The sequence below is a fragment of the Lactuca sativa genome, chromosome 3 (assembly GCF_002870075.4).
Source record: "Lactuca sativa cultivar Salinas chromosome 3, Lsat_Salinas_v11, whole genome shotgun sequence".
Classification (NCBI taxonomy): domain Eukaryota; kingdom Viridiplantae; phylum Streptophyta; class Magnoliopsida; order Asterales; family Asteraceae; genus Lactuca; species Lactuca sativa.
Window position 1 is genome coordinate 217,023,227 of NC_056625.2, and position 15,400 is coordinate 217,038,626.

The window sequence follows — 15,400 nt, forward strand, 5'->3', positions numbered from 1 at the left end:
ATAAAAAATTAAAAAAAATATATTTATTTGCTACAAAGGAATAGAATTGAACATTTCTCACACAACAAAATTCTTTTTTGTCAATGATTTTTCTACCGGGAAGAGTGTATTATTTTCATTTCTTTAAGAAATGGGATGTAATACTAAAATTTTTTAAAAAATTCAAAACTTACATTAAATAATCTTCTTTTTTTCAAAAGAAACAAAACATTTATTTATTTTAATTATATTTAAAGATTTTAATTTATTTATTTTAACTATATTTAAAGATTTCATGGTTTAGCATTTTTATGTGTTAGTAAACAATTCTTTAGATGATATATAATTCGTTCGTGTCAAATATCCGCATCTTTACTAAACAATTCTTTAGATGAAATATAATTCGTTTGTTTTAAATATTTGCATCTTTACGATCTTGAAGATAGAAAACGGTGCTCAGTTTTGGATAGATTCTTGAAAGGGGAATTTGTTCAACATTGGAAAACTCAAGTGTAGGGGTGTGTATGTGGCGGTTTGGTTCGGTTATTGGTTAAAACCGAACCATAACCATTATGATTGGTTAATGAATTTTGGTAGCTATTGGGTATGGTTAATATTGGTTATGGTTAATGGTTTTTATCGGTTAACGATTTTGGTTAATGGTTAATATTAGTTAACCATAATGTTCAAAATAATATAAATGGCGAAAGTATATTGGCATAAAAAAATGAAAATAGAATACAAAAAATTCTTCGACGCCAATGTTTGTAACCTAGCTTATAGTAATAGAATAAAATGTGTACCTTTAATATTTCCAGTGAGATAACATATAGTCACATTCAAAATCAAAAACATTTAATAAAATTACAAAATATTAAAAAAAAATTGACATTAATAATTTCATATATTGATAATTATATTAATATTAAATCAAAGTCAAACATTCATACACACTCAATGCGATTAAATCAAAAACTATAAAATAAAATAGTCAAACATTCATATTGTGTGTTATCTGGATAAAAAAAGTCAATTACTCATATACATTTAATATGATTAAGTCAAAAACAATAAAAAAAAAAAGCCAAAAAAATTAAAAAAAAAATACATTCTTAATATATCACAGAGTCAAGAAGAACAAAAAAACTTAATTTACCTAGAAGTCTTGATTATAAAGTCAAAAAATCATTCGAATAGGACTATAAAGTCAAAACAATCTTTGATTAGGATTAACGGTGTGAGAAGCCTTCAATTAGGAATATGAGTGTAAAGATTAAATTAATTGTGAATAATGTTTACAAATTGTAGAATTAGCCGATTAGGAATTACAACATTAATCAATAATCTAACTCAATGCATCATTTGAAGATTTTGTGTGTCTGCATGATCAGTCTTTAATGGTTTGATTGCTCGTTCATCTCCTGATAAGTGAGGATTAATGGATTATATTTTGAAATTTTAATTGGTCTTAAAAAAGTTTGAATTTATTATTCTTTGTATAATCTATAATTTTTATATATTAAAATATAAAGTTAGCAGTTCGGTTAATAATGGTTCGGTTAATCTATAAAACCATAACCGAACCGTTAGTTACTGGTTAACAAAAATTAGAAACCGAACCAATGGTTTTTAAAATGGTTCGGTTTCTAATTTTTGTTAACCAACACTAAACTTTTCTCCGCACCACTATCAAAAAGAATACATGCGTATAAATTATTGAGGAGAAACGTACCGGTAACCACGGTAGGATCTGCTATTGCTTCTTTGTGACCTATTACCAATACTCTTCCTACACCACCAGCATTCTTTACCTTAGGACAATCTCTCTTGAAGTGTACTGTTTCACCACACCCGTAACAAGCCTGGCTTACTCCCACGCCGGGGACTTGGGTGATTGGTTGTGTTGGTGCCTTACAGAAACAGGCGATGTGTCCCTTCTTGTTGTAGTTTTTGCAATGCATTTCCCAAAAAACTCCGGTGTGATGGAAATTGCACTTGTTACACTTTGGAAGAGTTCCAACATATCGATTGGGGGTGCTGGAGTAGCATGAACAACAGCAGGAACAGTAGCAGCATAGACTGCAACAGTTTGTTGCTTCTTTGAGGACTCCTGTGACGATTAGCCCTTCCTTTTGTTCCAATACTTCTTTTTTTTGCCACCTTCTTTGGTTTGTTCATAAATGGATATCATGAAGCCTTGGCAGACTCCATGATCCACGAGATTTTGTGCTAGACGTTTGGCACTGCCAAAAGTAAGTGGGTTTGCAGATATCACGTTCCCTTGGTTCTGGGGAGATAGTCCCCAAATGTAGCTTTCCACTTTCTTACTTTCTGGGGTGACCATCCTAGGACATAGTATATCCAGGTCACTAAATCTGGCAGTATAAACAGCGATGTCAGAGTCCTTCATCGTCAGACCCCAGAGTTCTTGCTCTAGCTTTTGCACTTCGCCCCTTGAGCAGTATTCTGCTAGCATCAGAATTTTTAAGTCTTCCCAGCTCATGGCGTTGGCTACTGGGAGAGTCAATGATTTAACATAGCCGTTCCACCAGGAGAGGGCTCTATCCACAAAAGTGCAAATTGCAAATTTGACTTTGCTAGCTCCAGGGCACGCACAGATTTGGGTTTGGCATTCGTGAAGTCTTTATAAGAACACTCCCTTGGGTGTCCGTGGCTTTCTCCATGGTTAGAATTGTTGGCACCACTACCCGTCCCACTAGGCTGCCATGGCGGCTGTTACTACTGCTTAGAAAACATCAAGGTCATACTATGGAGGTGGTGGAGTTGGTGGTGTGTTGTTGAAACGTCTGTTTAATTACGTGGTGGCATCTTTCTCTATAAGGTTTAGAGAGGAAGTGATGATAAGTCCTCTACAGTGGTTATGAGTTAGGTGATATTGAACAAGATATATCTTATTTCTAAACGCATCATATCCTAACTTTTACAGTGTTCTATTAAGCGATTTCTAATAGAAGTCTACCAATATAAGTAAACAATCGCAATTTCAATTTATGAAATTTACAGTAACACTTCTTAATGACTTTTGTATAGTGTGACCCATACCGGGTCCTCCTATAATCACATAGTGTATACAAATTATATATAACTAAGATCAAATAGACCTTTGAATAAGTGATCCTACTCTAAGTCCACAACCAAACAAGGAACATGAAGTAAAGCGAAATCACCAATTCTAAGTCTATAAAATATTAATTATATTTAACCCTAATGTATATACTTAGAAATTATAGATCTATCAGCAAGGGTCCTTTGTTTTCACATGATTGATTCTGGTAAGAAGGCCCTTCTTGACTATTAGTCTATATAACTATCGAGGCCTAAGTATTGTTGTTCTAGTGCTATAGTTCCATAAAATACTCCTATAGTATTTTAACTTCATGTTTGGTTCTAGAGTTTCCTTTTGTATATAGAGTTGTTAAGTTTTAGACTTGTTGCAACACCACGATCATTCCCAAACACATGTTGGTCGTATCTCAAATAAATATAGTTGATCAAGCTATATTTATCCCAGATATGATTACATAACTATCCAGGCTTAACCGTAGTTTCCAACTTATCTAAATACTTTTATGTAGTTCTTACTGTGATATTGTTTCTGGTATGTACGAATGTTCGTATACTTCTTATAAAATACTTATATCTTACAAGTAAACTTTTAGTCAGCCCCATTGTATTTATAGTTGTATACCTTGTATGGTTTGATATACTTAGTTCACTATAAACAATCTCTGATACCAATCTGTCACACCCCAAACCAAAACGACGGAAACGTTCGCGGGGGGGGGGGGGGGGGGGGGGGGAGGGGGAGGGAGGCGACGTCATGTACAGTATCACAACAATTGAGTAATAGTAATCAAAGTACAACAAACATCATATTGACAATGTATAGTTTTTACATATGTGTTCAAATTATTGTATACTTGACACCAAATATGTATAGCAAAAACTAAAAGACGTGGCTCTATGATACTTCGTCTTCTCCAAAACTTGAGTGGATACCTGTCTTGATGGGTTTTGGTCATAAGACATCCTATGTGCTCATACAAACCCTAATGCTTGGATCTAGGTTTCTCTATTGTACATGCTTTGAATCCAAGACTATAAACCCTAATTCTAGCATATGGAAATCAGAATTCACATGTAATTAGGTTTAAGAACATACCTTGATTGTTATATAGCAATAACAATCCAATTCCTCCTTGAATTGACCTTGGAAAGTAGAGAGTCACAAGTGTCACTCCTCTAATGGCTTACAAACACCATAAGCAAGTGGAGAAGGTATAAAGAGAGAGGAGGGAGGTTAGAATTCGTCCTTAGGACCTCTTGGGAAGGGTTAGACGAATTCATGACCCTAGGGGTGTTTATATAGGTGTAGAGATAGGGTTTCAGTCATTATCCTTATCTAGTTGATTATCCATTAAGCAACCAATAAGATAATCCCTGAATCCTTATCATACTCGAATTCTAAGGCTTTCCAACCTTAAATTCGTCCACCACACTTATAAGATAATCCTTACCTTATTTTGTAACTATCACATAATTACAAATCAGCCCCTCTAGTTTAATTAATTACATTTGATCACAAAACTAATTCTTAATTAATTATCGACCAATATTAATTAAACAAATATGATTTCTCCTTTAAGATATTATTCTTATAACATATTAATAAATCATATTATCCTCTCTCTCTATATATTTCTCCAATCAAGTTGCTTTGGTGAAGGCAACCCAAAAGGACCATGCACCATCGGGTCAAGTACATACCAAAATAGTTATGGACTTAGACACTAATCCAACAGTCTCCCACTTGGATAAGTCTAACAACTATTCTGCGTATGACTTCGGATCCCGATCTGCAATCGTAGCTTTCCAAAGCCGATGTCAACTCTGATCATATCAGATACGCGTGTCCTTAGATAAGGGATCATATATTCCTCCATTCTAGATATCATATGAGATATGATTTCAAATCATTCTCTTTGTACTACTTCTCGATTTCTGATTTATGACGACTGACTAATTGAACAAATCAAATTAGCCCTAGCCCGGCCGAGCATTTACGTTTGTCATCACTAAACCATCGAGGGGCCCAAAGATATCGCTTTTATCCTACTTTGAATAAAAGGAACGGATAAACTTTGATACAATGCTCGCTTGCACTCACTTACCGAATCACACACAACAATATGTTTTATAACACCAAGTTACTGGTGCGTTTACATATTATCAATGTGTAACCGATTTGCAAGATACAACTCACACATCTCGGTTTCAAGAATATAAGATGTTATCGTCTCACCAATCACTCGTGATACAATCCATGGAGTGATCCAAGTGAGCTTGGGTCTAATTCAATGCTCAAATCACATTCATAAGCACTCATGAACATTGCAGCAAACATTTGCTTATGTCTAATACTCTTTTAGACAATCCACACACCAATTCACGACAGTCTTCATTCATATCTACTTCCAACATATGAACGACTGTGGCCCGTTCGAATAATTCGATTATTCTTAATAAATTCAATTATTCTGGAATTCAAAACATGCAAATGTGAAACACAAGAATAATACTAATCCCATATGGCCTCAAACCTTTGAGTATAAATAAAACTCCTTTTATTTATCACCATATCGATTACTCATTATTTGTCGTTTCGGGTAATCAACTTCTTACTTGAATTACAACACTTGTCCCATGCTCCTAGCATGCACACAATGTTTACCTATGGTTCTTACTTTGTGAAATAGATCACATTGAACACATTTCCAATCATTCTCATTTCACAACTCCAAATCCTTTTCATAAGTAAAAGAATATCAAATTCTTGCTACTTATAGAATATGCTAGATTCTAACATTCTTATGCAACTATCCTTTCGTAATGTCACTGCCCCAAAGTCACAAAGACTATTGCCAATGATATTACAAAGTCCTCTATCGGAGATTGTTACAAGACAATTTCATAGACGTGATGTCTCTCACTCAAAGTACATTCTTTGAACATCCTTTTGCATAGAAGTTTCTAATCTAATCATAGATTTCTCAATATTCAATTCCCAATATGGACACACTTCCATATGTTCCATATGACAACTCATTCTTAATAGAATCTTATCTATTCGTAATGATGTCGATATGGTCCATCCAATATGGAAACATTTCCATATTTTCCAATACTATACTTCCAACTACTCACAAGCGACCAATCCTCGTCGAACTTGGATTGTCCTTTGATAGTTGTTTAATTATTTTAGACAAAACCAATTCTAGTCCCTTTTCCCTCTAAATGCGCTCGACATTTGGAAAATTTTAGAATGGTCAAACATTAAAGCATTTGCAATCGATCCTATACCCGAAGCGTATGGGACACGACGCATAATGTTTTATTTGCTATGTTCTCAAAATTCGAATTGTGAAGAGGGATGCCGTAATCATAATCGAAATTTTAAGAACACACTTTGTACCTTTGACTAAATTTTATTAACATTTCTCAACCTAAACCTTTAGATTTGAAATGAAGCATAATATTCTCTCCCTTAATTATAGCAAAACAACTCTTCAACTATTGCGACTTTGCAAAGTATGACTCTTGTTTTCTATAATTAATATTGCTAATCTTGCAATACTTTCCTTAATAATCATACAATCATAACTTTTATGCTCCCACTATCTTGATGATTATTATAAAACATAACACTTATGCTCCCACTAGCTTCGACATGTATTCATAAACATCTTAACTTTCAGAAAAACAATACTTATTGAATTTCTTAAGTTCATGTTTCTAATACTTAGTGCTTTGATAATCCTTTATCAATGCTTCTTGAACTTATACACCTTTGCCTTCGATAGTTCATATGTGTTTCTAAACAATTAAGACTAATTGCTAAACCTCACAATTCAAATCATGGAAAGGGATGTCGTAACCATAATTGAATTCGAGAATGCAATTTTACAATCACTATCTTCTTAAAATCTGTCTTAGTGAAAGCATTTCCTCACAATCATTTTCATGAAGGAGGAAATCTTATGACACTTAGATTTAAACAGTGTATTTGTTCCTATCCATGTGAATTTGTCAAAACCAAGGTTTATGACAAATTCAAACTCTTATGGATCGAACTTTCTTGATCTCGATTTCTTGCCTTTATGGTAGCACAGCTGCCCACCATGTCTTCCAAGTAGTTAAGCAGCTCACCCTTTCCTATCAATGTACCTTTCATTGATTAAGGTGCTTTGCCTTTTATGCGTTCAAAATGAGAACTCATAGAACTCACATGCACAATTAACTCGATTGGATTGGCACAGAATCAAAATAATGTCAACACGATAGGTTGTAAACCTCAACTCGTGTGCTAGTGATGATCGATAAGGTTTATTTGATTTGTTCTTGAAACCTTTCAAGACCATTAAGACTCCCACTGACTCCTTGACATATAAGATTCTCTTGTCAAAAACCATTTCTTGACAAACAAATATTCAAGAGTTGGTGTAGCTTTTATCAAAAGACTTCATAAATTGGTCCTAGTTGGTCTTTTTCTTATCCAAGACATCACAACTTTCCACATTTAATGAAAGTTACAAACCTTCTTAATACCTTTCACTCAATGTCACAATCTTAACTTTAAGACTTGTTATTGGAATGAAGTATGATTGACTTATTGATTTAACCATTTCTTCAATTCTTGATTCCTCTTCTTAGACATACAATTGTACTAAGACTCACTTAGAGGATCAATTGAGATATGGTTCTTAATCATTAAGACCTATCATAAAGCATAAAAGGTACTCTCCCATCTTCTTAGAATGGAGAAACTTTTATCTTTCTGCCTACTTGATTCTTCTTATTCGTTCTGCTATTGATCTAAACCCTTTAATCAATTCAAAATTACACTTAATCTTGTAAGTATAATCATATTTACTAAACCTTTAGTAAATCATGACGAATATCATTGTTACTCTTATGGTGGTCTTGATCAACACGCAACATTGTGTGCTCGATTTCTTAGTCCTTCACTTGACACTTTGTCAATGAATTTGTCTAATTTCCAAATATGAAATTTCTCATTCATCGTGCAACCAAGTTGCGTGATTCCAAATTTCTGTCCAATTGAAACTTTGGGCGATGAGAAACTCTCCCTATTTGGTAAATTCTCGACTTTTCCATAAACACCATAAATAAGAATCATATCCATTTGTTGTAGAAATATTCAAACACCAATTTTCATAACGATTTCATTGCAAGGAAATAAACAAATAAATAAATAAGTCAAACGAAAATTTATTTTATTTATAAAAGCAGCGGAAAAAATTTGTCCTTACAATGCAAAATCCATTGAAAACTATGTACAAAAGAAAATTTCTAACAACTCTATCATAACTTTCTAAGCTCAAAATCTAATCTTCAAGTCCATGCGATCGAGATCCATCTCTTGTGATTAGATTCATCTTGCTCTCTTATCAAGCTTCCTTTCTTTTCACCGACCCTACAAAACACTCAAATGTAATCTTATTACATCATGTATTAAGAATCAATGAGTAGGAACTTAATGGAGTTAGATAGTGGATTTTTACTTAAAGCGCAGTCATACCTTTGACTCTCCCATCTCTTAGATCTCTTAGGTAATTAGGGCAACTTCGTCTCCAATGCCCCTTCTCTTGGCAATAAAAGCAAATTGACTCTTTTGGAACAACACATGGAACTACTTCAGACATCGCCTTTCTCTTATGATCAAACTTTTCGATCATTGCATGTCTTTCATTGTCATTGTCTATATCCATAGAGGTCTTGAAGGCAGATTCACCAATCAACTTTGCTTTTCTATTGCGCCAAACCATTGCTGATTCGGCAGCAATAAGCATATAGGTGAGATCTATAAGGGTCACGTTGTGGTTCTTCATATAGTACTCTCTTACGAACTCACTATATGAGTTGGGAAGTGACTGAAGAACCCAATCAACAGCCATCTCTTCACTAATAACGGATCCCATCATTCTTAGTCTATCAATGCGCGACTTCATCCCTAGGACGTGTGCACACACCGACTTTCCTTCTTTATGTTTACTTGCCAATAGGGCTTGAGTGATATTGAACCTTTCAATTTTACAATCTTGTGGGTTAGGGAGAATAATTGGAGGAGGAGGAGGAAGTGAAGCATGATTTCTTGATCCTCGATCGAATCGTGGAATATCATCTTCATGTGGAATGCTTGTTCCACGGGATTTGGGAAGACCATAGTTGTCGAACTTTGACATCTATAATACGGGAGAAAACGAATTCAAGTTAGTTGATTGAATGAGTCCTTAGTAAATCACCCAAATGAGATACTAAGGCTAGGACCCAACACAATATTCTACAACTCGGGAGAGGGATGCCGTAACCCTAATTGCAGAATATTTGAAGGTAAGTGAATGACGATTCACTAATTTCCACCACGAAAAACGAAAAAGAAATTTAAGTTTTAAATCTATGAAAACTCCTAGATCCTTTGAGATACATTGAACTTTCAATGGCATGTTTATATCTCGATATGCCCCTCTTGTTTGTGACTGGGATGCCGAGGATCACAAAGCGGGTGTGAATAACCATGCAAACTACATGGTGCCCTCACATGTTACGGTCACCTATTCGATGTGCCACACACGCTCCACCGAACTATGACAAACATTGAGTCACCCTTTGCTACCTTTGCTTAGACCCATTTAGTGTGCCGGTTAACCACACACGCTCCACTAACGTCTTCGCAAGGGCACAAAGTGTAATTTCATGGAATTGCATCAATTCACTTTTGCCTAATTAACTAAGATTGGGAGTTTTATGAAAACATTTAGTTACTTTTATACTTCATTATACTTATAAAGGAAGGTTTCGTCCTATCCTACCCGTTCAGCTAACGACTCTCCACTAGTCAAGAGTGCGGTGGGTAAGAGTGGATACCCATTCAATCGCCATTTTATAGGCAATTTCCTTAAACACCCCTTATAGACCAGCTTCGTGAATGAGGCCTACTAACGGTAAGACTGACTTTTAGTTATACATATATATAATTTTAGACTTTTAATGTTATATATAGTATAGGGTGTATTTTATAACTTTTAAAATACTATGTGGTTAACTTTAACAATTACACTTTTAATTCTATTAAATGGTTAACCTAAACTTTTATGGATTTATTAAACCTCTTTTAATTATACACCTTAATTAATTAATAAAACCATAAGGATGTGATTTGAAATTTTTTCAAAACAATACTAGAGTTTTAGAATTTAACATTTCTAATTAAACTTTTAATCAACCTTTAAATTCCAAAACTTGAGGGCAAGTTTTGAAACATTTCAAACCAAAGGGTTTAGAATTTAAATATGCATCAAAATTAAACTATTTAATCAAAATTTAAATTCCAAAACTTGAGGGCAAGTTTTGAAACATTTCAAACCAAAGGGTTTAGAATTTAAATATGCATCAAAATTAAACTATTTAATCAAAATTTAAATTCCAAAACTTGAGGGCAAGTTTTGAAACCTTTTTCAAAACATTAGGGTTTCAACTATATAAATTTCAAAACAACAAAACTTTTGGGGTTCAAATTTAAACTATAAAACCTAAAGGGCCAAACTTTTCACAACAACAAGGATCAAATAACAAATAATTCAAATTAACATTTAATCACATAATTATCCATATTTGATGATTTCTTGCAAAATAATTTATCAATTTACTTAAAATAATTAATCAATTATTTTATAAGGAAACAATTATCCTATTAATTGATAAATATCTTCAATTAGATTAAAATTATAGTCAAATATATCATATAATCGGATTAATATTAATCTAACATGATAAGGTAATTATCCCAATGCAAAAATAGCAAGAAATCCCGAGATAAGCACTGTCTGACGCACCGACTCGCCGAGTCACCCTCTGGAACTCGCCGAGTAAGGCTGACTCGCCGAGTCCAAGAGTGACTCGCCGAGTCAGATCGAACAGTGAGGCCAAAACACGATTTTCAGTTACATCAAGCATCAATACAATAGAAACCAATCATCGCTCTGATACCACTGATGGGTTTTGGTCATAAGACATCCTATGTGCTCATACAAACCCTAATGCTTGGATCTAGGTTTCTCTATTGTACATGCTTTGAATCCAAGACTATAAACCCTAATTCTAGCATATGGAAATCAGAATTCACATGTAATTAGGTTTAAGAACATGCCTTGATTGTTATATAGCAATAACAATCCAATTCCTCCTTGAATTGACCTTGGAAAGCAGAGAGTCACAAGTGTCACTCCTCTAATGGCTTACAAACACCATAAGCAAGTGGAGAAGGTATAAAGAGAGAGGAGGGAGGTTAGAATTCGTCCTTAGGACCTCTTGGGAAGGGTTAGACGAATTCATGACCCTAGGGGTGTTTATATAGGTGTAGAGATAGGGTTTCAGTCATTATCCTTATCTAGTTGATTATCCATTAAGCAACCAATAAGATAATCCTTGAATCCTTATCATACTCGAATTCTAAGGCTTTCCAACCTTAAATTCGTCCACCATACTTATAAGATAATCCTTACCTTATTTTGTAACTATCACATAATTACAAATCAGCCCCTCTAGTTTAATTAATTACATTTGATCACAAAACTAATTCTTAATTAATTATCGACCAATATTAGTTAAACAAATATGATTTCTCCTTTAAGATATTATTCTTATAACATATTAATAAATCATATTATCCTCTCTCTATATATATTTCTCCAATCAAGTTGCTTTGGTGAAGGCAACCCAAAAGGACCATGCACCATCGGGTCAAGTACATACCAAAATAGTTATGGACTTAGACACTAATCCAACATGTCTATTGATTTCCTGAGAATACAAGTGGTTTTGAAAAGAGTGTCAACAATTAAGTTGGCGAGTTCATAAGCATTTTTGTATGAGAAGTCTGTCATTTTTTTCTTTAAAATGTACTTGTGTGCTTCTAGAAAATCCTATATTTTTTGTTGTAAATGAATCATAGTCTTAATACCCTAATACCACAATGTGTAAATGTTGTTTTACTTTGAAATAGCATGATGTCGTTTTAATACACATAAAAACCATAAAATGAATGTTTCTTGAGATGTAAGTTTCCCTATATTGGAAAGTAGTATACTGTAGTTGTACTTGTATAAAACTTTGTGAATGTATGTGCTTGGATCCACCAGTTGTACTGTAAAATATTGTATTGTTGTTTTATTATTAAATAAACCAATTTTGAAGTTATTTATGTATTCGTACACTAATCGTATTGTTAATACCAAATTGTGAGTTATTATAACCATGTTTGATGACCTAAGATGGCCTGCTACGATGTTCTTCAAGCGTCGAAATTTGTATGACATTTGTCACCCTGGGCCTGCCGGCCTAACTTTAGCTAACAGTTTAGGTGTGGGATTGTCAGTCCCGTATAGATCTATACACAAGTGTCACACTCTCCCTCCAGGAGACTCTGGTTATAAATTCAAGACTTTCGTTGGTACTTAGATAAGTACTTAAGGTGTGTCTCACAAAGCTCTTTTGACGGTTACGTATAGAATAATGAAAAACCATTTTGTAATGAATAAACTGTATGTATGTGTCCTTTCTTAGTGTAACCGTAGAGTTAATAATTATACTTTTATATAGTTATTTTTTTATTGCATCCCTGACTTGTAAAATGATATGTATGTTCCCTAAACTATACTCATTATAGTTTAAAGTGTATATTCTACTGAAATGAAAACCTTTGTATTTTTAACAACTATGTATGTTTATAATCGTAAATTTGTGATAAAGATATTCCATGAAATTTAATGTTTTTGTACAAACAGTAATAAAAATAAGTTGCAAAAATATTCTATTTGTTTAACGTGTTGAAATAGTTTTTATACTTATATATAAAAGGCATATATAATTAAGATTGAAAAGACTGTCGAATAAATGATTCTACCCTAAGCCCACAACCAAACAAAGAACAGGACTTAAGACGAAATCATCAATTCTAAGCATGTAGAATCTTAATTATATATATATATATATATATATATATATATATATATATATATATATATTGGAAAGTAGTATATTGTAGTCGTATTTGTATGAAACTTTGTGAATGTATGTGTCTGGATCCACCAGTTGTACCGTAAAATATTGTATTGTAGTTTTATTATTAAATAAAACTATTTGAAGTTATTTATGTATCCGTACACTAATCGTATTGTTAATACTAAATTGTGAGTTATTATAACCATGATTGATGACCTAAGATGGCTTGATACGACGTTCTTCAGGCGTCAGAATTGGTACGACATGTGTCACACCGGGCCTGCCGTCCTAACTGTAGCTAACAGTTTATGTGCAGGATTGTCAGTCCGGTATAGATCTATACACAAGTGTCACGCTCTCCCTCCAAGAGACTCTGGTTATAAATTCAGGACTTTCGTTGGTACTTAGATAAGTACTAGAGGTGTGTCTTACAAAACTATATTGACGGTTACGTATAGAATAGCTCACTTTTGTGTCTAAACAATTATGAAGAGGGATGTCGTAATCATAATGTTTAGACCTTTTGTCATTCTCACAATTGCTATCTACTCAAAATCTACTTAGTGAAAGAGTTTCCGTACCATCATTTTCATGAATCTAAGAGAAACCTTATGACACTTAGATTTTTATGGTGTATGTTCCTATCCATGTGAATTTGTCATAACCATAATCACAAGACAAGGTTAGTGACAAATCCAAACTCATATGGACTGAACTTGTTCAATCTTAATTTCTTGCCACCTAGTAGCACAATGCCCACCATTGCTTCCGGGTTGTTATGCAAACAATTGAGAACTCATACAACTCACAAGCATAATCAACTTTTGACTGGAATATAGACACATAAATAAGAATATGTCAACACGATAGGTTACAAACCTCAAGTCGTGGGCTAGTAATTAACAAAACTCTTTATTAGTTCTTGAAACTATCTCAGAATCTTTTAGACTCCCACTGTCCTCTTGACATATAAGACTTCTCTTTGTCAAGAACCATTCCTTGACAATACAAATATTCAAGAGATAGTGCGGATTCTTATCAAGTTAACACTTCTCACTATTGGTCTTATCTGGTCTTTGTTTTATCCAAAACATCACAACTTACCAATCTCAAATGTACAAGAATAGGAAACATCTTACTCTACATTTGACAAGTGTTATGAACTTTCTAAAGACTATGTCACTCAAGTTACAATCTTGGAGTATAACTCCAGGATTTGTTTTTTGGAACGAAGTATGAATTATCTTTTGATTTAACCATTTCAACAATTCACGATTCCTCTCCTCAGGCAACAAACACACTAAGTTGTCCTTAGAGGATCAATTGTGATATGGTTCCATAATCATTGAGATAATCATAAAACAAAATACACAAGTACTCTCCCATCTCTTCAGATTGGAGAAACTTTTATCTTTCTGCCTTATTTGATTATTCTTATTCATTCTGCCATACATTGAAACTTTTCCAATGTTTCAGATTTACACTTAAACTCGTAAGCATAATCATATTTACTAAACTTTAGTAACTCATAACGAATAATCTTATCTACCTTTGTGGTGGAACTGACTAGTGCACAACTTAATGTACTCGATCCTTTAGTCCTTCTCTTGACTCACATGCGAATGTGAACAAGGAATTAGTCTTAATTTACCAAAGATGAAAATTCTCATTCATCACACAATACAACTTGCGTGATTCCAAGTTTCTATCCAACTGAAACTTGGGTGATGAGAATATTTCCTTATTTGGTAAATTATGACACTGCCACTAATGAAAGATTCAAATCCATTTACCCATATTGCTTATCAATGGAAACATATAAGCAACAACCTTTTTCACAAATGCCATTGTAAGGATACTTAAAATAAATAAAATCAAAACCATTTTTTTTATTTTAAAACTTTGCGGAAAACTTATCCTTACAATCCATATGGAAAACTTGTTGTTATCTATTCCTAAGCAATATATCATAACTCTTAAGTAACAACTCAAAATTCTGATCACCGAACCATAAGATCGAAATCCATCTTCACAATCAGAATCAGCATATACTTCCTTTAAGTTTCTTCACTCTTCTTTGATTCTTAAAACATCAATATGTGACCCAGTCACATCATGCAATAAGAATCTCAGAATGGAAACTTAACAAAGTTAGATAATGGACTTTACCTAAAGCATAGTCAAACATTTGACTTTACTATCCTTATGGACTTGTAGGTAAATTTGGTAGCTTCGCAACCAATGCCCTTCCTTTGGCAACAGAAACATATGGAATCTTTGGAAATAGACTTAGCCTTTCTCTTTACCATTTGGTCAACTG